The sequence below is a fragment of the Chiloscyllium punctatum genome, chromosome 24, assembly GCF_047496795.1.
Source record: "Chiloscyllium punctatum isolate Juve2018m chromosome 24, sChiPun1.3, whole genome shotgun sequence".
Lineage (NCBI taxonomy): Eukaryota > Metazoa > Chordata > Chondrichthyes > Orectolobiformes > Hemiscylliidae > Chiloscyllium > Chiloscyllium punctatum.
In genome coordinates, this window is record NC_092762.1 from 57,031,930 (window position 1) to 57,056,611 (window position 24,682).

Consider the following 24,682-nt stretch of genomic DNA (forward strand, 5'->3'; position numbering starts at 1 on the left):
AATGTATTTGGATGATGCGCCTGTCTTTGTTGAACATGTTTACAGTTGTGTGGTCTGGTTGTAAGGCTTGCTCAGGTTTGTGAAGGCAGTAAGCCTTTGAACTGATTTTCTGGTTGTTAGCAATTATCTGTTCAATTCATATGTTGTTGTTGTTGTTGTTGTTGTTGCTCCTGCACTATGACCTCTGATGGTCCCTAGGCCTCCTCCAAATTCATATCAATTCCCCGCTGCTTGATGTGATTTCTTATGATCTCAATGAGCTGTACCTCACCAACAGATCTCTCAACTCCTCTACTCTTGCTAATTTATCAGACTTCCAATCCAGTATGCAGTACTGGATGTGCAGAAATTTCTTCCACTTAGATACTGGGGAAATTGAAGACATAATTTTCAGTACCTGCTCCAAATCCTGTCCCTAAACTACTCCTTCCATTCTTCTACTTGGCAACACTTGGAGATGGAACCTGTCTGCTTTCAGCCTCGATGTCACATATGACCCTAAGATTACCTTATGATCTGATATTGGTGCCATTACTAGCTATTTCCAACTCCATAAGATCAGAAACTGGTCCTCCATTCAGCCTATTGAGTCTGCTCCACCATTTGATCATGGCTAATATGTTTCTCAACCCTATTCTCCTGCTTTCTCCCCAGAACCTTGATCCCCTCACGAATCTAGAACCTATCTATCTCTGTCTTAAAGGCATTCAATGACTTTGCCACAGAAGGCTGTGGAGACAATGAGTTCTGCAGATTCACCACCCTCTTGATGAAGAAATTCCTCCTCATCTCAGTTCTAAAATGTCCTTATCCCTTCCCCTGCCTGAGGCTGTGCTGTCAGGTCCTAGCCTCTCCTACTGATGGAAACACCTTCCCCAGGTCTACTCTGTCCAGACTTCTCAGTATTCTGTGAAATGATATTTCCCTCATCCTTCCAAACTTCATCAAATACACACCAAGGATCCTCAACTGTTCCTCATATGACAAGCCCAGGGATCATTCCTCTGGATCCCCTCCAGTGCCAACATATTTTTCCTGAGATACAGGGCCCAAAACTGCTCACAGTATTCTAAATGCCATCTGACCAGAGCCTTATATAGCCTCAGCAGTACATCCCTGCTATTGTATTCTACCCCTCTTGAAATGAATGCTAGCTAACATTACATTTGCCTTCCTAACCGCCAACTGAAACTGTATGTTAGCCTTAAGAAAATCTTGAACTAGGATTCCAAACTCCCTTTGTGCTTCAGATTTCTGAAGCCTTATCCCATTTAGGAAATAGCCCAGTCATCCATTCTTCTTATCAAAGTGCATAACCTCATACTTTCCCACATTGTAATCTATCTGTAATTTTTTTGCCAACTTTCCTTGCCTCTCCAATTCCTTCTGCAGCCTTTTCAAATCCTCAACATTACCTGTTCCTCCACCTATCTTTGTGTCATCTGCAAACTTAGCAACAATGCCCTCAATTCCTTCATCCAGATTATTTAAGTATGACAGGAATAGTTGTGCTCCCAACTCTAATCCCTGCAGAACTCTACTAATCACTGGCTGCCATCCTGAAAAAGACCCCTTCATTCCTATTTTCTGCCCTCTGCCAGTCAGACAATCCTCTGTCTATGCCAGTACCTTGCCCTAACAACATGGATTCTTAACTTATCTAGCAGCCTCCTGTGCAACTCCTTGTCAAATGCCTTCTGGAAATCAAAATGTCCACTGGCTCTCTTTTGTATAACTTCCTCATTTTCTCCTGAAACAATTCTAACAGATTTATCAGGCATAATATCCCCTTTGACAAAGTCATGCTGATTCAGTTCTATTTTACCATGCACCTCCAAGTATTCTGCAATCTCATTCTTAATAATACACTCTAACATATTACCAACAATGGAGGTCAGATAAATCAGCCTATATTTTCCCATCTTCTGCCTCTCTCCCTTCTTAAACAGGGGTGTTACATTAACCATTTTCCAGTCATCTGGGACCCTCCCTGACTCCAATAATTCTTAAAAGATCATCACCAATGTCTCTACAAACTCTTCAGCTATCTCCTTTGGAACTCTGGATGTAGCCCATCTGGTCCAGGAGGTTTATCCACCTTCAGACTTTTCAATTTCCTCTGCACCTCCTCCTGAGTAGTAGTTATTACGTTTATTTCTACCCCCGACTCTCTTGAGGTTCTGGAATGCTGCTGGCGCCTTCCACCGTGAAAACTGATACAAAGTAGCTATTGAATTCCTCTGCTATTTCTTTGTTCTTCTTTCTTACTTCTCTAGCCACATTCTCCAGTGATTGAATATCACTCTTGCCCTCCCTTCCCTTTTATATATCTAAAACAACCCTTGCAATCTTCTTTTATGTCACTAGCTACCTAGTCATTGGATATCAGCACAGCCTCAGCTCACCTGCTGCTGAAACCATCACTCACGCCTGTAGACCTGCCTATTCCATTGGACTCCTGACTGCTGTCTTGGTTCCTGCTCTATAAACTTGAGAGAATTCAAAACTCTTCAGCTTGTCTCTTAATCTCATTATCTAATGTATACTGATCTATTTAGTTCCTGATCAAGCAGAGTTTTGATTTCAATATTCTCATTTTAGTTTTCAAATCCTTCTATGACCTTGCAACCTTAAATCTCTTTCTTTCATTTCCTCTGATCCTGTCCTCATGAACACCCCAAGTTTAATGGCTTCACCATTGGTGGCTACACCTTTAGGTGCCTAGGCCCTATGCTCTGAAATTCCCTCTTACATTTATCTGCCTTTCTGCCTTACTTTCCTCATTAAGAACTGAGATTTTGCTCATCAGATCTAATATATCTCCTTATGTTTTTCAGTGTCAGTCATTTTCTTTTCAATACGCCTGTGCAGTATGTGGAAAGTTTCAATATGTTAAATAAACCATATATTAAAAGTTGTCATTCAGAGGCACTTCCCACCTAAATTGACCACCAGCTGCTACCAGAATGTACCTTGCTTTTAAGAGATTTAGAGCAGCTTTAGATATATCTTTAAGAAGTGCTGTAGCCTCACACAAGTCTGGGCTTCTGCTAAGGAATACAAGCATGTTGCTTGGCACTGGGCTGCACACTGCAAAGGGACATAGATTTATCATGACCCTTAGCCTTTTTCCAAATTTTATTCAAATTTCTCCTAAGGTGTCTCTTCTCTTTCATTGTCTAATTCTCTGATGCACCACACACACTCTTAACCACAAAGTGGTAAAAATGATATGTTGAGCAAATTCATGTCAATGAACAAAGACCTGCTGTGAGGCCCTGACCTTGAGTGGCTTGCACTGAACAGCTGATTCAGATATCTTGAATTGTTGCCAGTCTTGAGGTTTTAGCCATATGTGGGCAGATAGATCCTCTTTCTATCAATAGACTGCCCATGTGGATACCCTTCCTATAACTGTATCACACACTCACTCTAAAACGGCACAAGATTTCTCCAGACCGAACACTAAATACAAACACTAATCTAAAGAAAAGTAAGTAAACCAACAGTTTTCTTGACGTGAAGTTAATTTATTTTCTGAAACTGACACAGAGAAGTTACAGCCATACACAAGCGAAAGTGATTTTCTTTGCATGATTTTGGGCACGTTTTTGGTCTAATTGGTCTAATTATTTCAAGACAAATATTTCATAAACATGTCTCAATAAAAAAAAGCAAGATCAAAGGGTGAGCGATAATGGAAAGTAGTTTGGGAATAAATTGGATCTTTTTTTAATAAAGGATCATTAAAACAACGTGTGTTGGTTACAAATATACTTCGATATTCAGTCTGTGTATTCTTTCACCTTTTGTCAAACTTCTCGAACTTGGTTTGGTAAACAGTTTTTGTGAAACAACCATTTTCAAGAAACTTGCAACTGAAATTCCAGAAGAAGGATGGAATTAATTGCCCTGTAACAGAGAAAAGACGATGAAACTCTTCCAATATAAATTATATACAGGATCTGTTTGTTTCCAGCTAATTGGACAAACGTGGTGTCATTGAGGCTTAATCACTTTGAACAAAATTAATTGTCAAATGCTCTAAATTTTAATTATTAATTTATAAACCTGCATCTTTTGAAATGAGCAATACTGAAATGTTTCAATTTCTGTTGTGGTCAGATATTAGAATTCCTCTTACAGTTTTGTTTTCTCTGTCCAGTTTAAAGTTTATGATTCAAGGCTCTTTCATTCAAGTTGATTTAAAATATAGTTTGTGCTCTCCCCTACTCTGCCCAACACTCAATGTTGAACTTCCAAAATGATTCTGCACTGATCGTTTTTCCTTCAAGTTATTTTTACCCTGTCGCTGCAATCATTTTGCTGACTGTTAGACACTTCTGCTTCCTTCTAATGTTGAAAATGGCAAAGTGATATAAATTCACAAGTGGGTTGAATCTAGACATTGAAAGTCCACAGAATAGAGATTGTTACTTAAAAAAGAAAACAGCTGATTGTAAAATGTTATTTTGCAATGTAGCATTCTTTTCAGGTCAAATTTGCTATTACTTGGTTCATCCCCATCATCACCACACCATAAATCTTTTAAATTCCCTACATGATACCCTCATAGTTACCACACCCCCAAAAGCTTGTACGAAAAATCTGTCACATTACAAAAAAATGCTCAACATGTTATGATCCAGATGATAGTGAAAAGAAGCTTATTGTCAAAAAATGACTTCTCCAAAAACTTTCCTCCAACTTCTGAATTCACTTAATAACAACAAGCTGTAAATTAGAGGACCACAGAGCCAATATGTTCAACTGATCCTCAAAGTCTTCCATAATAAAGTCATTCAACATCAGGGCAGCAGATGAACAATTATATACATTTATGGCTGTCCAAAATGCTGTTTGTTTCAGTGGGATGATGTGTTTGTCTCAACAGACCTTAGATTAAAATTTCACTGAGTTCCATAACTTGGCAAACCTACTTGTTTTTTATAAGGACTGCCCACAACAAGCCTTAGAGACTTCAGACGTTTTAGTTCTGCTAAAGCCTCACTGACTGAAAAATGTCTGCACAGCCCAAAAACAAAAATAGCTGTAGTTGCTAATTAACCTTTTGGCTGCTGTACTTTCTGGAACAGCTAGTGGGGAAAAGAAACTGCAGAAGGCCTTGAGAAAAATGACAACACTGGCATGTACAGGTGGTTAAAGTGTTCTGCCAGGAACAGTGGTGCTTTCTCCCTGTCTTCCTCTCTGTCTCTCTGGTTACAATGTTAATGTCAGTCCCCTGTTAGTATATTTGTCTCCAGAGATGCTGGCAGCAGTAACCTCTTTAAGCGAGCCACCTTGTTTCCAGAGATATATGTTAAAATAACTGCAGGGTGGGTCTCAATGCCTCACTGGTAGCAATGCTACTTCATTACACCTACTCGGCATTGTCACTATTGGTGACATTGCCGGTAAAGACATTGGTCAACTTTCATATTGTAAAATATTCAAGCCGACTTAATCTGTGCTTATTCCAATGGTACAATAAAAGATCATTTTGAAGGTTAATTAAAATGATTCTCCTTTCCTGCTATACTGAATCACTTTACTCATGAAATGAGCATGACTTTACTATCCAGAAAGTGGTAAAAGGCAGGAAATGGAAACAAAAGAGTAAACATGTGGAACACCACGTTACAGAAAACTAACATGTATGGTTAAGAAAACACATCAAGTACAAACATAATCTTTTTTGGCATCATAACAGCTTTGACCTCAGTACCCAGTCACAAACTTTCTAAAGTGCTGGGAAACAAAAGGACGCAAGACCTCTATCAGCGACTTAAAACATGGGTGTAAATTGGAGAAAGAGCATCTTTTTAAAAAGTGGCCTTCAAGGAACAATAGGGTCCCTAAAGAGGGCCCTCAGCTGGCCCAGGAACAGATGAGCCAAGCACTTCAGTACTTTAAACAGAAGAAGCTACATATCCAAGGCTTTCTCAGCTTCAGGTAAGTGTTATGTATATTTTATTTAAAATAGATCCTCACCATGAAACAGTGCAATGAAATGCTCAGAAAGTTAATTCCTAATTTAATATTTACAGATGAAATAAAGCAAAAAATCTGTGGTGCCGGGAATCTGAAATTAAAAACAAAATACACTGGAGAAACTCAGCAGGTCTGGCAGCATCTGCGCAAAGAAAGCAGAGTTAACGGTTCAAGTACAGTAACTAGATTCAAAATGTTAACTGCTTTCTTCCCACAAATGCTGACAGACTTGCTGAGTTTCTCCAGCAATTTCTGTTTCTGTTTAATATATAACATTCTTTCAATAGGTTTGATTCAAAAGGAAAATTGGTATTCTTCTTGGATGTAAGCATAAGGTTTGAAAGGTTATTGATTTTAAGGGTTTTTTTTTTGCAACAATGACATTGTTTCCCTCTTCTTCTCAGTTGCTAACTGTTACTGTGTTGCTACACATTGGTGTTGGTGTTGTTCTACTAGTATTTTTCCCAAGAACCATTTCGTAATACACAACCTTTGCTGATCAATATTATCGGTCAATTTTAGTACATAAACATCATGGTTATTCCTGATGACACAGACATGCAATGTACCAAGGCACCAAGCGTAACTGAGACACCCCAGCTACTGCCAAAGAGAGATCCATGAGGAGACCATATACTGCTGGGATTGTAAGTTGGAGCAAGAAACAAAGTCATCTCGGAACACAGATAAATCACTACAAGGTACAACATAGTTAATGAGATCAGGACAAAAACAAAGCACTGAGGTCCATATCTGGATTGATAGATTTCAATGGTACAACTTTGGTTAAACCGTGAGTATTTGGCCTGTTCTGTCTCCACATCATAATACATGTATAGAGATATTAGAGAAGGTAAATAATTGATGCTGAAGACTTATAGCAGAATTTAAAGATTGTAAATCTCTGGTAAGATTGAACAGGTCAAGATTGTTTTCAAGAGAAAGATTGAATGATGACCTGACTGAGATCTTTATCCGAGGAATACTTCCATTCTTTTAATATTTCCACTTGTTGAAGAGATCAAAAATAGTGGTCATAAATATGAGATAGTCACTAATAAATCAAATTCAGGATAAGCTTCACTACCCAAAGAATGGCAAAAATAGGAACACACCACCAAGGGAATAGTAAGGTCAAATAACACAGATACATTTTAGGAGAAGCTATATAAGCACATGACAAAGAAAGTGCCATGTTAAGAGTGGTATAGACCCGTTGGACTGAATGGCCTGCAGTATAACAAACCATATAAACTGCATTGTTGCTTTTCATAATTTATGCATAATTTAATTTTATTTTCTCCTACCTTATTTTAATTTTTATTATCAAAACAGTTGTGACTTGCTTATTCTTCCTAACAAAAAACATTGCTGTTCTTCATTGAAATTCATTTGCCAATTACATGCTCACTGTACAATTCAAATTTTGTAACAGGGTAACGTCACTGGACTAGTAATCCAAAGGCATAGGCTAATGTTCATGGGTTCAAATTTCGCCACAGCAGGTGGTGGAGTTAAAATTCAACTAATGCATCTGGAACATAGAGCTAGTCAATTGTAATAAAAAGACAGCTGGTTCATTGATGCCAGCTGAAAGGAAATGAGCAATCATAGCTGCTCTGGCCTACATTTGACTCCAGTCTCACAGCAATGCAGTTGACTGAAATGTCCCAGCAAACCATTCAAATCTAAGGCTGTTTGAGATGGACAACAACTCTGCCTACAGGCCATGAAAGTAAATAAAACAGACTCTGGATTTCTCCAACTGTTATGAAAATTTGGTTTCTGAATGTATCTCACAGTTCAGTTCCCATTAATAGGTATTGATACAGCACCATATTCGCAATGATAGACTCTAGGTTTTCACCAGAGATCCCATGTAATCTCCAGTTGCAACTAATCACAAGAGCAGGTTTCAGACCTAACACCCTGACTCTCGGATGGATTTCAAATATGACCAGTAACTGGTCTCCAGATAAAAACCAAAATAACTGTGGAAGTTGGAAACCAGAAACAAAAACAGAAATTGCTGGACAAGCTCAACAGGTTTGGCAGTATCTGCAGAGAGAAATCAGAGTTAATGTTTTGGGTTCGGTGACCCTTCCTCAGAACTGACGTTAGTAAGGAAAATGTTTTTTATGCAGAAAATAGGGTGAGGAGAAGGGTAAAGGAGTAAACAATAGATGGAGATAGAGCTCAAAGAGAAAGAAGAACAGTTGGACAGACAAAGAAATGGATAACAATAAGGCTAGGAGGGAGAATAGTTGTTAATGAAGATTGTTAGTGGCTAACAATGGGTTGTGTCCAGTAGCAGACTATGTGATAACAAGGCCTGGTTTGTGGAGGCTGAGGTAAGAACATGGGAGAGCTTATGCCTGAAAATTGTGGAACTCAATATTGAGTCCAAAAGGTGTAGCATTCCCAAGTGAAAATTTAGGTGCTGTTCTTCCAACTTGCACTGAGCTTTACTGGAGCACTGCAGCAAGCCTGAGGCAGAGATGTTGACCAGGGAACAAGATGGTGTGTTGAAGTAGCAAGCAACCGGAAGCTCAGGATCTTTCTCTACAGAAATAGCGTAGGTGTTCTGCGTAATGGTCACCCAGTCTACACTTTGTTTCCCAAAAGTAGAGACAACCACATTTTGAGCAGCAATGCAATAGATGAGATTGAGTGAAGTGCAAGTAAAGCACTGCTCCACCTGGAAAGTGTGTTTGGGCCCTTGTATACTGAGCAGGGAGGAAGTAAACAAACAGATGTTACACCTTCTCCGGATAGGGGTGTGGGGGTTGTTGGGAGGGAAAGAGGAGGAGACCTGGCTGTCTTAGAGGAATGTTCCCAAAAGAAGTCTGACAAGAGAGAGAAGGGAAATGTGTGTCTGGTGGTGGCATCCACAGGAGGTGGTGGAAATGGCAGCTAATGATCCTCTGGATATGGATGCTGGTGAGATGATAGGAAAGGACAAAGGGAACCCTATCTCACAAGAGTGGGAGTGAGAGCCAAAGTATGGGAGATGCGTCAAACTGCGCTGAGGGCCAGTCAACAGTGCTGGGAAATCTTCAGTTGAGGAAGAAGGTGGGCATTTCAGAGGCACCCAGATATGTATCATTGTTCTTAATGACAGGCTCCAGAGGCGAATCATTGTTCCCAACAAAAGCTTCCAAAAGTGAATATTTTTTCCCCAGTAACAAGTTTGAGATGTTTATCATTTTTCTTAATGACACGTTCCTGGTGCAATTTATTGTTCCCTTTAACAGAATCCAATGTGTCTCATTGCTCCACAATAGTTCAGTCATAAATCAAGAAGTGACAAACTTTCTCATTAACATGACCAGGCATTAGATAGTTGGCAACATGTTCTACTGCAATAACATAGTTAGTTCAGAGAATGTACCATATTTTGACCAGAAGCATATATCACATATGTCTCTAATTCCTGATTTCCTCACTTTGTGCTGCAAACTCTATGTCAGGTTTTTTTTAATGGGATTAACAATTGTTTGATCTAAGAGACAGGTTTAGTTGCTGAATGTTTCTACTGTGTCCCAAATTGTATTTTCTTTTCATAATAACTACAGCTGATCTACATACCTGGAAATACAAGACATACTATAACTATTCCCCCTTACCCCCAGTTATTACATGATCTGAGCACACACAAATCAATGCAACCCCTTTTACTTCCAACTCTCAAATTAAATCCCTTTTGCTTCTAAAAATGAATATTACCCCCAAACATTTTTCTCTTTTTGAATATTCTGTCATAAGCTGTACTAGAACTTACTATTCCAAACAGAATAGCAGCTGAGATTTATTTATGATGCATCCTGAAGCTGAGTTGCCTGTTCTAAATTGCTATTTTGGTTGGCAGGTTTCATCCAAACTGGTTATTCAAGTCACAACATCCATGCAGTTGGAGCAGGCTAGTGCTGCAGTATTCAGACTGGTCCTTCTCTCAAATAGGGTATCTCCCATCTCTGTGTGATCTTACCTGAAAATTTGGATGATGCTAGGGACTTGGAAGAACCGAAAGGATGTGTTGTAGAGATAAATAGACAATAACTGATAGTAAAAAGGTAAACCTGGAACAGTACTTCAAACAATAGAATAAGAGGAGAAACAGGTAAACTCACAAAAGGCAAATTTTGGATAAATAGCAAAAATTCTTCACACAAAAATTGATCAGCATTTAGAGGATGAGGTGATATTGGTGACCATGTCACTGGATCACCTGGTATTACTTTGTCTACTATCTTGACAGAATGACTAACCTATTTCAGCTTGATTCTTCCATTGAATTATTGTAAGATGTAATATTGTATAAATTTGCTTGGCTTTCATTCATATTCTCCTTGAAACAAAGAAAGCTGAGCGTAGATTTGATGGAAGTGTACAACATGATGATGAGTTTAAATAGTTTAGGGTGAGAGGGGAAAGATATAAAAGAGACCTAAGGGGCAACTTTTTCACGCAGAGGGTAGTACATATATGGAATGAGCTGCCAGAGGAAGTGGTGGAGGCAGGTTCAATTGCAACATTTAAGAGGCATTTGGATGTGTATATGAATAGGAAGAGTTTGGAGGGATATGGGCCGGGTGCGGGCAGGTGGTACTAGATTGGGTTGGGATATCTGGTTGGCATGTACGGGTTTGACTGAAGGGTGTGTTTCCATGCTGTACATCTCTATGACTCTAAAAGCTGTCCCTGCCAGTTAATCTTCAAAGGCATAGGAGACTGAAATTTGAGCAAGAAATGCTGGGAAAATATGACAAAGAACATTTGTATGCAGTGAGTGATAAGGTCCCAGAACTTGCTGCACATGGACGGTGAAAATGGAGATCATCAATGATTTCAAAAGGAATTGGATGAAGGATTGGGAGAAATAAACTTGTAGTGCTATGGGGATAGAGCAGGCAAATGACAATGACTTGATTTCTGTACTAAGAACTGGCACGGACTTGATGGGCCAAATAACCTCCTTCTGTCGCCATTATGGCCCTATGATAAACATGCTAATTTCTAATTTGTGATGTGCTTTTTAGGTTAGGCCATACATGCAATATGCTTGGAACTGATACCATTATCAGTTTTTTTATTTCTAAACTGATAGACATGAATAGGATTACAAATCACATATATATTCTGATCCAGTCTCACTGGTAGTGATTATTGTTGGGCATTCTGCTTTTTTGCAACCACCAAGTCTTTAAGGGAGGGGGAGGTGAGGTTATGTAGTAGTGACCTTCTTATAACAGAAGAATTAAAGTCTAGCTGGAAATTTCCATGAGTCATAGGTCTCGTGAAGGCACCTTGCAGTTCTACATTGTATATAGCATATTCAACTATCATTTCATCACTAGAATCCAACAGCATCTGATATCTATTTGTGAAACAAGGCAAGCTAATACTGTGGACTTTTGATTAACCTGACTAAGATATTATCAATTATTCTTACAATGGGTTTGACCATTGTTTCTAACAATTTTCATAATCTTCTAAATCTTTAGAAGAACACATTGATCTTTTGTATTCACTGCTGATATACCTCAGTGTCAGGAGATAGCCAGGTTTGGCTGCAATGTGAAAGAGATTTCATTTGGAATGTTAGTTGATAATAAGCCTGATGAGGTGAGTGGCAGGCTCACTAACATGGGAACTGGACCTTTCAAATTCCTGGGACTCTTTGGCATTAGTTAGATATCATCTCATCATAAAATGTATTTATCCCCTACAATAGGGTTATGTTCCTCTCATGATGTACAATTAAAATTCTGGCTATTGGATTGAGTTACATGTAAACAGTGGTCTCTGGAGTGACCTCCCAATGCCACCTGGTGCATGTGCTGAATTGCACTGTCCAAGATGAAAGACTGGCCCAAAGGCTTTTTGGTGCCCTGAGTCAACTACAATCTAATGTTCTTTCTTGCGCTCTCTCTTCCTCTCTATCTGTCTAGAACTGCTTGGGAGGATTTAAACTAGTAAGGTGGGGGTGTGGGACCCAGGGAAATAGTGAGAAAATTGATCAATTTGAGACTGGTACAGTTGGCAAAGGGAATGAGTCAAACAGTTAGGGCAGGCAGGAACAAAGCAGAGAATAAGGTAAGACTGAGAAATTAAACTGCAGTTACTACAATGCAAGAGGCCAAACAGGGAAGGCAGATGAACTCTGGGCTTGGTTATGAATATGGTACTGAGATGTCATAGCAATTACAAAAATATGGCTCAGGGATGGGCAGGACAGGCAGCTTATTGTCCCCTGATACAAATGCTATAGGAAGGATAGAAATAGATGAGGGGGAGTGGCATTTTTGATAAGGGGCAGCATTTACTGCTGTACTTAGAGAGAATATTCCTGGGAATACATCCAGGGAAGTTATTTGGGTGGAACTGAGAAATAAGAAAGTGATGATCACCTTATTGGGATTGTATTACAGACCCACTAATACTCAGCAGGAAATTGTGAAACAAACTTGTAAGCAGATTTCAGTTATCTTTAAGAATAATAGAGTGGTTATGGCAGGAGATTTTAACTTTTGAACATAGACTGGGACTGCCATAGTGTTAAGCTTTTTGATGGAGACAAATTTGTTAAGTGTGTGTACAAGAAAACTTTCTGATTCAATATGTGGATGTACTTACCAGAGAAGGTGCAAAACTTGACCTACTCTTGGGAAATAAGGCAGGGTAGGAGACTGAGGTTTCAGTGGGAGACCACTTCAGGGGTAGCAACCATAATTCTACTAGTTTTAAAATAGTGATGGAAAAGGATAGACCAGATCTAAAAGTTGAAGTTCTAAATTGGACAAAGGCTAATTTTGAGGGTATTAGGCATGCATATGGTGGCTCAGTGGTTAGCACTGCTGCCTCACAGTGGCAGGGGCCCAGGTTTGATTCCAGCCTCGGGTGACTGTCTGTGTGGAGTTTGCACATTCTCCCCGTGTCTGTGTGGGTTTCCTCTGGGTGCTCCGGTTTCCTCCCACAGTCTGAAGATGTGCAGGTAAGGTGAATTGGCCATGCTAAAATTGTCCATAGTGTTCAGGGATGTGTAGGTTAGGTGCATTAGTCAGGGGAAATGTAGAGTAATAGGGTGGGGGAATGGGTCTGGATGGGATACTCTTCGGAGGATCAATGTGGATTTGTTGGGCTGAAAGGCCTGTTTCCACACTGTCGGGATTCTATGATTCAAGGATCTTTCAAATGTTGATTGGGGGCAGTTGTTCGCAGGTAAAGGAACAACTGGAAAATGGGAAGCTGTCAAAAATGAGATAACAAGAGTCCAGAGACAGTATTTTCCTGTTAGGGTGAAACAAAAGGCTGGTAGGTGTACTGAATGCTGGATGACTAGAGAAATTGAAGATTTGGTTAAGAAAAAGAAGGAAGCACATGTCAGGTGAGAACGAGTGAATTCTTAGAAGAGTATAAAGGCAATAGGAGTATACTTAAGAGGGAAATCAGGAGGGTAAAAAGGGGACATGAGAAAGTGTTAAAAAATAGGGTTAAGGAGAATCCAAAAGGGTTTTTATAAATACATTAAGGACAAAAGGGTAACTAGGGAGAGAAAAGGGCCCCTCAAAGGTCAGAAAGGCAGCCTATGTATGGAGCCGCAAGAGATGGGGGAGATACTAAATGAGTATTTTGCATCTGTGTTTACTGTAGAGAAGGATATGGAAGATATAGAATGTGGGTATATAGATGGTGACATCTTGAAAAATGTCCATATTACAGAAGAGGAGGTGCTGGATGTCTTGAAATGCATAAAAGTGGATAAATCCCCAGGACCTGATCAGGTGTACCCTAGAACTCTATGGGAAGCTAGGGAAGTGATTGCTTGGCCCCTTGCTGAGATATTTGGATCATCAATAGTCACAGGTAAGGTGACAGAGGTTGGCTTGCGTAGTGCCACTGTTTAAAAAAGGAGCTAAGGAAAACCTAGGTAATTATAGACTGGAGAGCCTGACATCGGTGGTGGGCAAGTTGTTGAAGGGAATCCTGAGGGACAGGATTTACATGTATTTGGAAAGGCAAGGACCGATTAGGGATAGTCAGCATGGATTTGTGCATGGGAAATCATGTCTGATGAACTTGATTGAGTTTTTTGAAGAAGTAACAAAGAACATTGATGAGGGCAGAATGGTAGACGTGATCTATATGGCTTTCCGTAAGGTATTTGACAAGGTTCCTTGTGGGAGACTGGTTAGTAAAGTTAAATCTCATGGAATACACGGAGAACTAGTCATTTGGATACTGAACTGGTTCAAAGGTAGAAGACAGGGGATGGTGGTGGAGGGTTGCTTTTCAGACTGGAGGCCTGTGACCAGTGCTGTTTTTCCTGGAGTATCGGAGGCTGAGGTGTGACCTTATAGAGGTTTATAAAATTATGAGGGGCATGGATAGGGTAAATAGACAAGGTCTTTTCCCTGGGGTGGGGGAGTCCAGAACTCAAACACATAGGTTTAGGGTGAGAGGGGAAGATATAAAAGGGACCTAAGCGGCAACATTTTCACACAGAGGGTGGTGCATGTACAGAATGATCTGCAAGAGGAAATGATGGAAGCTGGTACAATTACAACATTTAAAAGGCATCTGGATAGGTATACGAGTAGGAAGGGTTTAGAGGGATATGGGCCAAGTGCTGGCCAATGGGACTAGATTTGGTTAGGCTATCTGATCGGCATGGATGAGTTGGACCGAAGAGTCTGTTTCCGTACTGTACATTTCTATGACTCCATAAGTAATGCAACTTCTGACTCCCCAAAGCCTGTCCTCCATCTACAAGGCACAAGTCAGCAATACTCCCCACTTATCTGAATGGGTACATCTCCAACAACACGCAATAAGCTTGAAAGCATTCAGGACAAAGCAGCCCTGTTGAATTTTACAAGATTCACAAGCATCCACTCCCTCCATCACCGATGCTCAGCAGCAACAGTGTGTACTATCCACAAGATGCACTGCAGAAATTCACCAAAGATCCAAACCAATGACCACTTCCATCCAGAAGGACAGGGACAACAGATATGAGAACACCACCACTTGCAAGTTTCTCTCCAAGCCATGCACCATCCTAATTTGGAAATATATCATTATTCCTTCACTGTCACTTGGTCAAAATCCTGTAATTTCCTCCCTAATGGCATTATGGGTAAACCCACAGAAGATGGACCACAGCGAATCAAGAAGACAGCTCCTCACCACCTTCTCAAGGACAACTAGAGATGTGCAATAAATGCTAGCCAGTCCGTGGCACCCATGTCCCATAAGTTAATTTAAAACAGTTAGTTTTATTCATTCCCATGCCGGGACAGTGCTGTACCAAAACTTTAAAGGTTCAGTTATCTACCAACTTTCATTACTCACAAGAGAGTTTGCAGATAAAGATACTTACACTGTAAAAGTCTCTTTCAGCTTTAGTTCAATACTAACGCTCTCACCTGTGAGTCATGCAGTTGCAAGTTGAAGTCCCAGTCCCATTACAAAGTCTTCAGTTCATAATCCAGGTTAACACTTCAGTGCAATGCCGTTGGAGTGCTACACTGTCAGAGGCACTGCTTTTCGGATAAGATGTTCAACCGAGACCTCAACTGGATGGATAGTATACAAGCCTACCACACTATTTGAAGAAGAGTTCTCCCCAATATCATGCCCAATCTTTATCCTTTCAACTTTATTGAAACAGATTATCTGGTCATTTATCTCATTGTAGTTCATGGGACAGCATATAGGCTGTGCAGTTTGTACATTATAACTAGGGCTATATTTTATAATGTGCTTCATTAGTACTTTACCCTAATGTAGGTACAAACTCTTTATTTAAAAGTTGCCTTCATGAAAATGAGTAAGGGTGACTATTTAGTAGAGAGGGTGTCATTCTTGAAAAAATGAGAAAAATTAGAGGAGTGTTAGTGATGATTTCTTTGCAGCCCCTGCAGTATTTCCCAAACTCACTGCTGTCTCTCAATGGAAAATATTGTAATCCACGTAAAAGGGAATGCTATCCCTGGCCTAGCAATGCATTGAGATTGTAGGTCTTTTCAGAAAAGAACCTCGACAGAGGAGGCTGAGTTTTTGATATTTTCTTTGCTGCTCAGAAACTGTGAATGTCTTGTTATGGGTGCAAACTGAGTTCTGCTCAAAAAAAAGACAGGTCATTTAGAAAATGAATTCCAAAATTGGATGAGTACTAAGTCTCACATACACCTGGTGGATACATTATATTTCAGTTTAAAACTGGTTCCTCCTCTGTTCTGATTTCAGTTTATAGATAGAGTATCTGATTTTTTTGCAAATAATCTTCATGGATTATTTGGATCAAAGAAGAGACGTAAATTGCTTTTTTGCCAATATCTATTTCCAGCACATGCACAGTCAGACTATACAGTACCTTGGGATCATGTGGAAGTGGTACTATTTTTGTTCGTGCATTTGATATTCCTTGTGTCAAGGGTAAATATATCTCCACATTTACGTAAGCCCACTGGCTGCCCAGCAGTGTATTGTTGTCGAGTCACGCTACACTTACAGTAGTGCACGGGATGAGATCCCACATTCTGAAAATCACTTGTTCGCATCACATTGTTATAAATCCATCAACTGAACATTAGATCATCTCACATCAATAGAGGAACGTGCCCATAAGCTAGACAGGCGATCGGTGCCAACATAAGGAGATTCAATCCCCCTTCCAGTTGGTGCATTCACGACCTATCTCCCTGTCCTATCTGTGACAGAGGTTGTAGAGCTGTAGTTTGGAGGAGAGTCCTGAAGAAGATAAATCCCTACTATAATCACATTCCTATTCCAGTTATTTTCTTAATGCAGGAGTGAAATCAAAATAATCTGTGTGACCATGAGAATAATCCTGTGTAAAAGGAAAATAGTCCCAGGAAACTACACAGCCGCTCTCTCTCATAGAAGGAGACAACTAATGGTGAGTTTAACCTTAGGGAGACCACACCTCATGTGAGATTGAGAAGACAAGGTTTTCCTAGTGACCACAGATGTGAGAATTGAACCACATTGTTGGTATTAGTCTAAATGGCAAACCAACCATTCAACCAGCTTTTATTTTTATTCATTTGTGGGATATGGGTGGTCATTGGTTGGCCAGCATTTATTGCTTGTTCCTGATTGCCCTTGTGAGCTGTGTTCTTGAGCTGCTCAGAAACTGTGAATGTCTTGTTATGGGTGCAAACTGAGTTCTGCTCAAAAAAAGTCCACCTGATGTAGGTTGATCCATGATGCCCTTATGGAGGGAATTCCAGGATTTTGACCCAGCAACACTGAAAGAACAATAATATATTTCTAAATCAGGAACATGAGTTGCCCAGAGGGGAGCTTACAAATCATGGTGTTACCATGTACCTGCATCCTTGTCCTTCTAAGATGTAAATGGACATGGGTTTGGATGGTGCAGTGAATTTCTGCAGTGCATCTCATAGTGCACACTGCTGCTACTGAGCTTTGGTGGTGGAGGGAGTGGATGCTTGTTGGTGTTGTGCCAGTCAAGTGGGTTATTTTGTCCTGGATGCTGCAAAGGTGTTGACTGTACCCATCCAGGCAAATGGAGAGTATTCCATCATGCTCCTGACTTGTGCCCTGTAGATGGTGGCCAGGCTTTGGGGAGTCAGAAAGTGAGTTTCTCACTACAATATTCCTAGCCTCTGACCTTCTCTTGTAGCCACTGTGTTAATATGGTGAGTCCAGTTGAGTTTCTGGTCAATGGTAACCCCAGGATGTTGATAGTGGGGGACGGAGTGACAATAACACCATTGAATGTCAATAGATTATAGTTAGGTTGTCTCTCATTGGAGATGGTCACTGTCTAGCATTTGTGTGGCATGAATGTTACTTACCAATTGTTAGCCCAAGTCTGGATATTGTTCAGATCTTTTTGCATTTGAACATGGACTGCTTCAGTATCTGAAGAGTCACGAATGATGCTAAAATTTGCAATCATTAGCGAACATTCTCACCTCTAACCTTGTGATGGAGGGAAAGTCATTAATGAAGCAGCTGAAAGTGGTTGGGCCTAGGACACTATTCTGATTTATACTAACTTAGATGCAGTGTACAATTCATTTTTTAAAGATGCAGTTGACTGAGGTGGAAACATCGCTTCTCTTTGTTCGGAGATTGTTCAAATCTCAAACCTAATTGCACCCATAATCTGGTCTGAAACTTTGGTATACTGAGATAGCAAATTGTCCCATGTTCTAACCTTTAACTGAGACTTTAAACTAGGATCTGCACATTTCTTCAGGTAGATTTGCTGCAAATTGAAAGAAAGGCAGGACTGTCCTTCCAATCCTTCCTCAACCCATATTTTTAAAAATAGCTGAATTAGACGTTCATCTCATGACTGTTTGGGAGACTTGTTATGTTTACATATGGAAGGTTTTGCACTTGTTTGTAGCTATTTATATGGGAAATACTTGAAAGTGACCATGGTAAAGACTGAAATAGTATGTGCTACCTCCAAACTTGTCGACTTAACTGAAAAACCTTGAGTTTTTTTGATAGTAGAGGCAACTGTATAAGTATAAATATTTAATTTTGATTCTGAATGGTATGTATAATTGTGGAATCCCTACAGTAGGGAAGTAGGCCATTCAGCCCACACCAACCCTCTAAAAGGCATCCCAGCCAGACCCACCCCCAAACCATCCCTGTAACCCTGCACTTCCCATGACTATCCCATCCTACCCACACATCTCTAGACACTATGGGCAATTTAGCATGGGCATACCACCTAACCTATACATCTTTTGAACAATGGGAGGAAACTAGCAGACATGGGGGGAATGTGCAAACTCCACACAGTCACCTGAGGGTGCCCGGTCCCTGGCACTGTGAGGCAAAAGTGCAAACAACTGAGCCACCGTGCTGCTCTCAACTGTGGTGTGGGGGTTTTAATTTTTTTTATAAAGATATTTCTATGTTATTAGCTAGCATTTATCGCCTGCTCCTAATTACCCATGGGATTATGGTAGCGAGCCTCTTTTTAAAACAGCTACAATCCATGGGGCAGTGAGGAGAGGTTGTTACATCCATTGTGCTTTTAGGGAAGGAGTTCCAAGGTTTTGACCCAGAGACAGTGAAGGAACCAAATCAAGGTTGTATGAGTTGTGGAAGTGATCTTTCAGATGGAGGGGTTTTTTTACATTTGCTGCCCCTTGTTCTTCTCACTGGCAGAGGAACAGGATTTGGAAGATTAAAGTAATATTGCATTGTACAATGTGACAAAATCTAATTAAGTGAGGAGAATAGCGAAAATGTGATTTTTCTCTGAGAGCAAAGAATGTTAAGGGGAGAATTAATGCAGCTTTTTAAATATGGGGGGGTTTGACAGAGTAGATACGTATTAACTATTTCTGCAATAATAAAATAGAGAATTGAAGAATGCAGATTTATGATAATTGATTTTTAAAAAGCCCTCAGCAGGTAACAAGAATTATTTGCAAACTGAGAGTTATGATCTGGGAATGCATTGCAGAAAGGAAGCAAGGAGTAGGAATTAATGGGTCTGTTTAAGGCTGACAGGCTGCCGTGAGTGGCATGCTGTGGCCTCAGCTTTTTGCAATTTTTTAAATAGTTTTAAAGGGTTGAAGGTAAGGCAGCTAAGTATCCTGACGGCAAAAAGGTAGGCAGGCAAGTTAGCTGTGAAGAGGATATAAAGAGCCAAAGGAATTTTGATAGGCTAAATAAGAGGTAGAGTCAGTGAGAGGGCAAGGATCTTAGGAGTATAATGTGGGAAAGTCTGAAATTGTCCATTTGGGTGAAAAAGTACAAAAGCATATTATCTAAACGATGAGAGGTTGCAGATCTCTGAGATGCAGAAGGACCTGTGTGTCCTCGTACATGATTTACAAAAGGTTAGCACAGCAAGTAATCAGGAAAGCTAACAGACTCTTATTTGTTATCGTGAGGGAACTGATACAAGAGTAGAGAGCTTCTCTAGGACAGTGGTGAGATAATATTTGGAGTACTATGTACAATACTGTTCATCATACCTGTGGAAGGATGTTAATGCTTTGGAAGCAAATCTGAGAAAGTTTACTCAACAAAACCTGGGCTGAGAGGAGTTGGTTAGCTAGGGTGGCTGGTTTGTGATGTGGTGTGATGCCAACATCATGGGTTCAATTCTCACCCTCATTAAGGTATTCATAAACTTTTCATCCACTGTGCTAGTCTAAGATTTGGTGACCCTTAGTTTCAATCACTACCGCCACCCCCATCAGTCATCTCTGTCTAATGAGAGAGCAACCCAATGGTCCTTTGGGATTAGGATGACCTTTTCTTTACGTGGAATGAGTGGATTGCCTCAGAAAGAAAGGCTAGGCCTGTATCCTCTGGAGTTTAGAAGTGTCCATGATGATTTAATTGAAACATATAAGATTCAGAGGGCACTTGATTGGGTGGGTGTGGGAGAATCTAAAACAAAGGGTCATAGTTTTACATGAATGCATGCTTATTTATAAACTAAGATTAGGATTCTAATTCTTCTCACAGAGAGTTGTGGGTCTTTGGAATTCTCTTCCTCAAAAGGCAATGGATGCAGAATCTATAAATATTTTGAAGGCAAAGATAGATAGAATCTTGATTACCAAAAAACTGAAAGATTATTGGGAATATGCAGTAACGTAGAGTTGAGATTAAAATCAAATGGATGGTGGAGCAGGCTTGAAGTGTCAAATGTTCCTTGTTCATTTGTTTGTGTGCATGAAAGTGCAATGGAAATGGGCTCAATAGAGATTTTCAAAACAAATATGGATATTTATTTAAAGTGTAAAAATACAGGACTACTGAGAAGAACAGGAGAATGGAACTAACTGGATAGCTCTTTGAACAAGCTGACAGAGGCACAATAGGCAAAAGGTCTCCTTCGATGCTACATGATTCTTTCATCTATATTAAATGTCTTAAGATAACAATTTGCAGCAATTAGGTTATTTTCAAGTGTAGTTCCTGTCATAATTTAGTAAAGATAGCAATAATTTATTCACAGCAAGGTCTCATTAACAGGAATGTAATAATGACCACATAATCTACACACTGGCATGAATTAGGAGCAGAGTAGGCCATTCAGGCCCTCAAACCTGCTCCATCATTCAATAAGATTGTGGCTGATCTGATTGTAACCTTAAATCAGCATTCCTACCTACCCTGGTCACCTTTCATTTTACTTTCTGTCCCTACAAATAATATTTTCTGTTTCATGCACAAGGACAGCAAGATCTCTCTGAACCTCTAGGCTCTGAGACCTCTCACCATTTTAGAAAATATGTTTTTCTATTCTTTTTGCAAAGATGGATGATTTCATTCTTTCCCACATTACACTCTCTTTGCCCATGCACTTAACCAATTAATATCATCTTGTGTTCTCTTCACAACTTATTTTCCTACCTTTCATTGTGTCATTGTAGAATGTGGATGTTGTTTGAAGGATGAATACTGGCAAGAACACTTTAGTCCTTCTTGGGGCCAAAGTGCCATAAAACAGTTTGCATAAAGAGTTAATTTTGAAAGGTACAGTGTGTAAGAATATAGTTATGATGTGGAGGCACCGATGTTGGACTGGAGTGGACAAAGTTAAAAATCATACAACATAAACTTTCAGAGCTTTGCTCTTTTGTCAGGTAGCTAGTGGGTTAGAATCATAGGACATAGAATTTGTAGTAAAAGATCAAGTGTCATACAACTGACACGATGTACTGAACAAAGCTAGATTGCTGTTAGGTCTTAATCACTTAGAATGGGTTGCAGGTTTCAATTCATTATCACGTTCTTGAGATAATTTAAGAATTTATTAAAACAAGATGACATCTCAACTCAGACAATGCATTAAAGATGTGAAGTTAGAGTCTTTATTTCAACTTAGGTCAGACTTTCTAAAGTAGGAATTTATAAAATGTCACATGGACTGACTGCTTACAGATTGTGTGTTTTTTGGAAAAAGTAGAATGTATCTGCAAATGCAAATTCACCCCATAGACTTGTGTGTGTGTGTGTGTGTGTGTGTGTATGTGTGTTGGGGGAGAGAGAGAGACTGTGTCTGTCTGTGTGGCTGAGCTACATGAGTATTTGCCATGCACGTGGTGGCTGGTATCCCTATATGTAATGGTGGTATCCATGTTGACAGTCTGTCACATCTTGCAGTGGTTGCCATGACAAGATGTATGGTGTTGTGGTTGATGTTGTCCTGAAGGCTGGGCAGTTCGCTGTGAACAATGGTCAGTTTAAGGTTTAAAGGTGAGAGATGGAGGCGGAGGGAAAGTCTTGCTGAGGTACTTATCCTCATCAATGATGTGTTGCAGGCTGTGAAGAACATGGCATTGTTTCTCAGATCCTGGGAAATACTGGATAAGGGCATATCCCATGTCTGACCTCTGAGCAGGTCATTGTGGTTTCTCACTGGTGGCACTTTGGAATTGGTGATTGATGAGTTGAGCATTGTATCCTGTTCTTATGAGGGCATCCTTCAGCATCTTCAGGTGTCCATCACATTCCTCCTCATCTGAACAGATCCTCTGTATGTGTAGAGCTTGTCTGTACGGGATGGCTGTTTTAATATGTTTAGGGTGGAAGCTAGAGAAGTGCAGCATCATGAGGTTATTTGTGGGGTTGCAGTACAGTGAGATACTGAAGTGCCTGTCCTTTTGTTCCAAAAGCACACAAACTATAGGCATGTGACATTTTATAAACTCCTACTTTGGAAATAGAAGCAGTCTGACTCAAGGTTAGTTTAGAGACTTTAACCTTACATCTTTAATACATTGTCCGAGCTGAGATGTCACCTTTTTTCATAAAACCTTAAGTTACCTCAGGAATGTGATTTTAAAGAAGTTCTCGGATTTATATATTAATGAATTGAAATCTGCAACACATTTTAACCCTAAATCTGCAAATTAGGTTTGTTCAATACATCAGTTGTATGACATTTAATCTTTTACTATAAATTCTATGTTCTATATTCCTGCCCCATTAGCTACTTGACGAAGGAGCAGCGCTCCAAAAGCTTGTACTTCCAAGTAAACCTGTTAGACTATAAGCTGGTGTTGTGTGATTTTTAACTAAGAATATAGTGAGAAACTGTTTCTAGTGAGTAACAAGTATATACTATCAAAAGTATATACACTCAGACCAATCTCTACAAAGATATAGTTTGACTTATAAGAAATATTGTCAAAGAGAATACAAAAGATATTTGAAGAGAGATGACATTTCTTTCCAATGTGTTCCACTTGGTCAGATGGATCAAGTACTAATTTTGAGAAGTTCTGATCTGAATGGCTGTCACATGCAACCTTTGCCAATTGGGCCAGCACTCCTGTGTGACTATTCAACACTCTGATCCCTCCTACTACAATCAGTGGTCAGTGAGTTCACAGATTTTTTAAAGCATATTGATATAGACTTTGTAAAAGAGATTCGACCATGTTCTGCATCGCACATCTAAATCTAAACTCTCTTTAGAAGCTGACATGAAGCCTCTACATGCCATTGGTGTAATACAATCCTGAACATACATCTGCCATCATAAGGTTCACTGATAAAACAAGAGGCTTGAACTTCAGCCATAACAGTTTAACACGATGACAGGATTAGTGATAAACTTGGTTTAAAATTCTAATTCCAACATCATCCATTCCCTTTTCTTTCTCTCTCTCCCCACTCCTATAAGTGACTGTTCTGGGAAAAAGTTCAACAGTACCTCAAACTAACAGCAATTCTTCATCTGTGAGCCTTGTTTCATTATCAGCATGTGGAGAGCTCTACACTTGAGCCTAACCTTTACTTCCCCACAGAGTTACTGGATAGTATTCAGGAATATGCTACCATTGAGCTTTCCTTCCTGAGCACTGAAGATTTTTAAAAATCCGTTCAATAGCATCACTGGCACTTATTAGCCATCATAGTTGCTCTTGCCAAGATGGTGTTGTGTCTCTTTATTGAAATGCTTCAATTTTGGTGCTACTGGTACACGAACAGTGCTGTTACGGAGGGAGGTGAAGGAATTTTGTCCAGTAATGACAGAGGAACAGGGAAATATTTCCAAGCCAGAATGATCTGTGACATAGAGGGAAACCTGAGGTAGTGCTGTTCCCAAGAGTCTGCTCTTCTTGTTCTTCTAGAAATATCAGTGGCAAGTTTGGAAGGTATTGTCAAACAAGGCTTGATGAAATTTTGCAGTGCATTGTATAAGATGTAAAACATTACAGTTATGGTGTGCCGGTGTTGAGGGAGTGAATATTTAATCTGATGGATGGGGCACCAATCAAGTAGGCTGCTTTGTCCTGAATAATGTTGAGCCATTCCTACAAGCTATTGAAATCTCTTTCACGCTTTGTGCCTTACATGTTGTTGTCAGGCTTTGGAAATAGAGAGGTGAATTAATCACTGATCAATGCTCAGTCTCTCACCTGCTTTTGTAACCACAGTTTAATGCTGATATATGTGACTTTGGAGTGATTCATACTGGCCTGAAATGCATTTAACATCTGTCACTTTGTAATTTGCTAAAGTAATATTTGCACCACCCAAATGCCAGGCGGTGACCATCTCCAATTAGAGACAATCTAACCAACACTGCTTGACATTCAATGGCATTACTATCACTGAATCATTCACTATCAACATCCTGGGATTACTATTGACCAGAAACTTAACATATAAATACAATTGCTACAACAGCAGA

At 39.8% G+C, this 24,682-nt stretch overlaps 1 pseudogene; it reads left to right on the forward strand.

The window, feature by feature from the left end:
* Positions 1–3,422: 3,422 nt before the first annotated feature.
* The window catches only part of LOC140494564 (beta-1,3-galactosyl-O-glycosyl-glycoprotein beta-1,6-N-acetylglucosaminyltransferase 3-like), a 90,780-nt pseudogene continuing 69,520 nt past the window's right edge, over positions 3,423–24,682 (forward strand).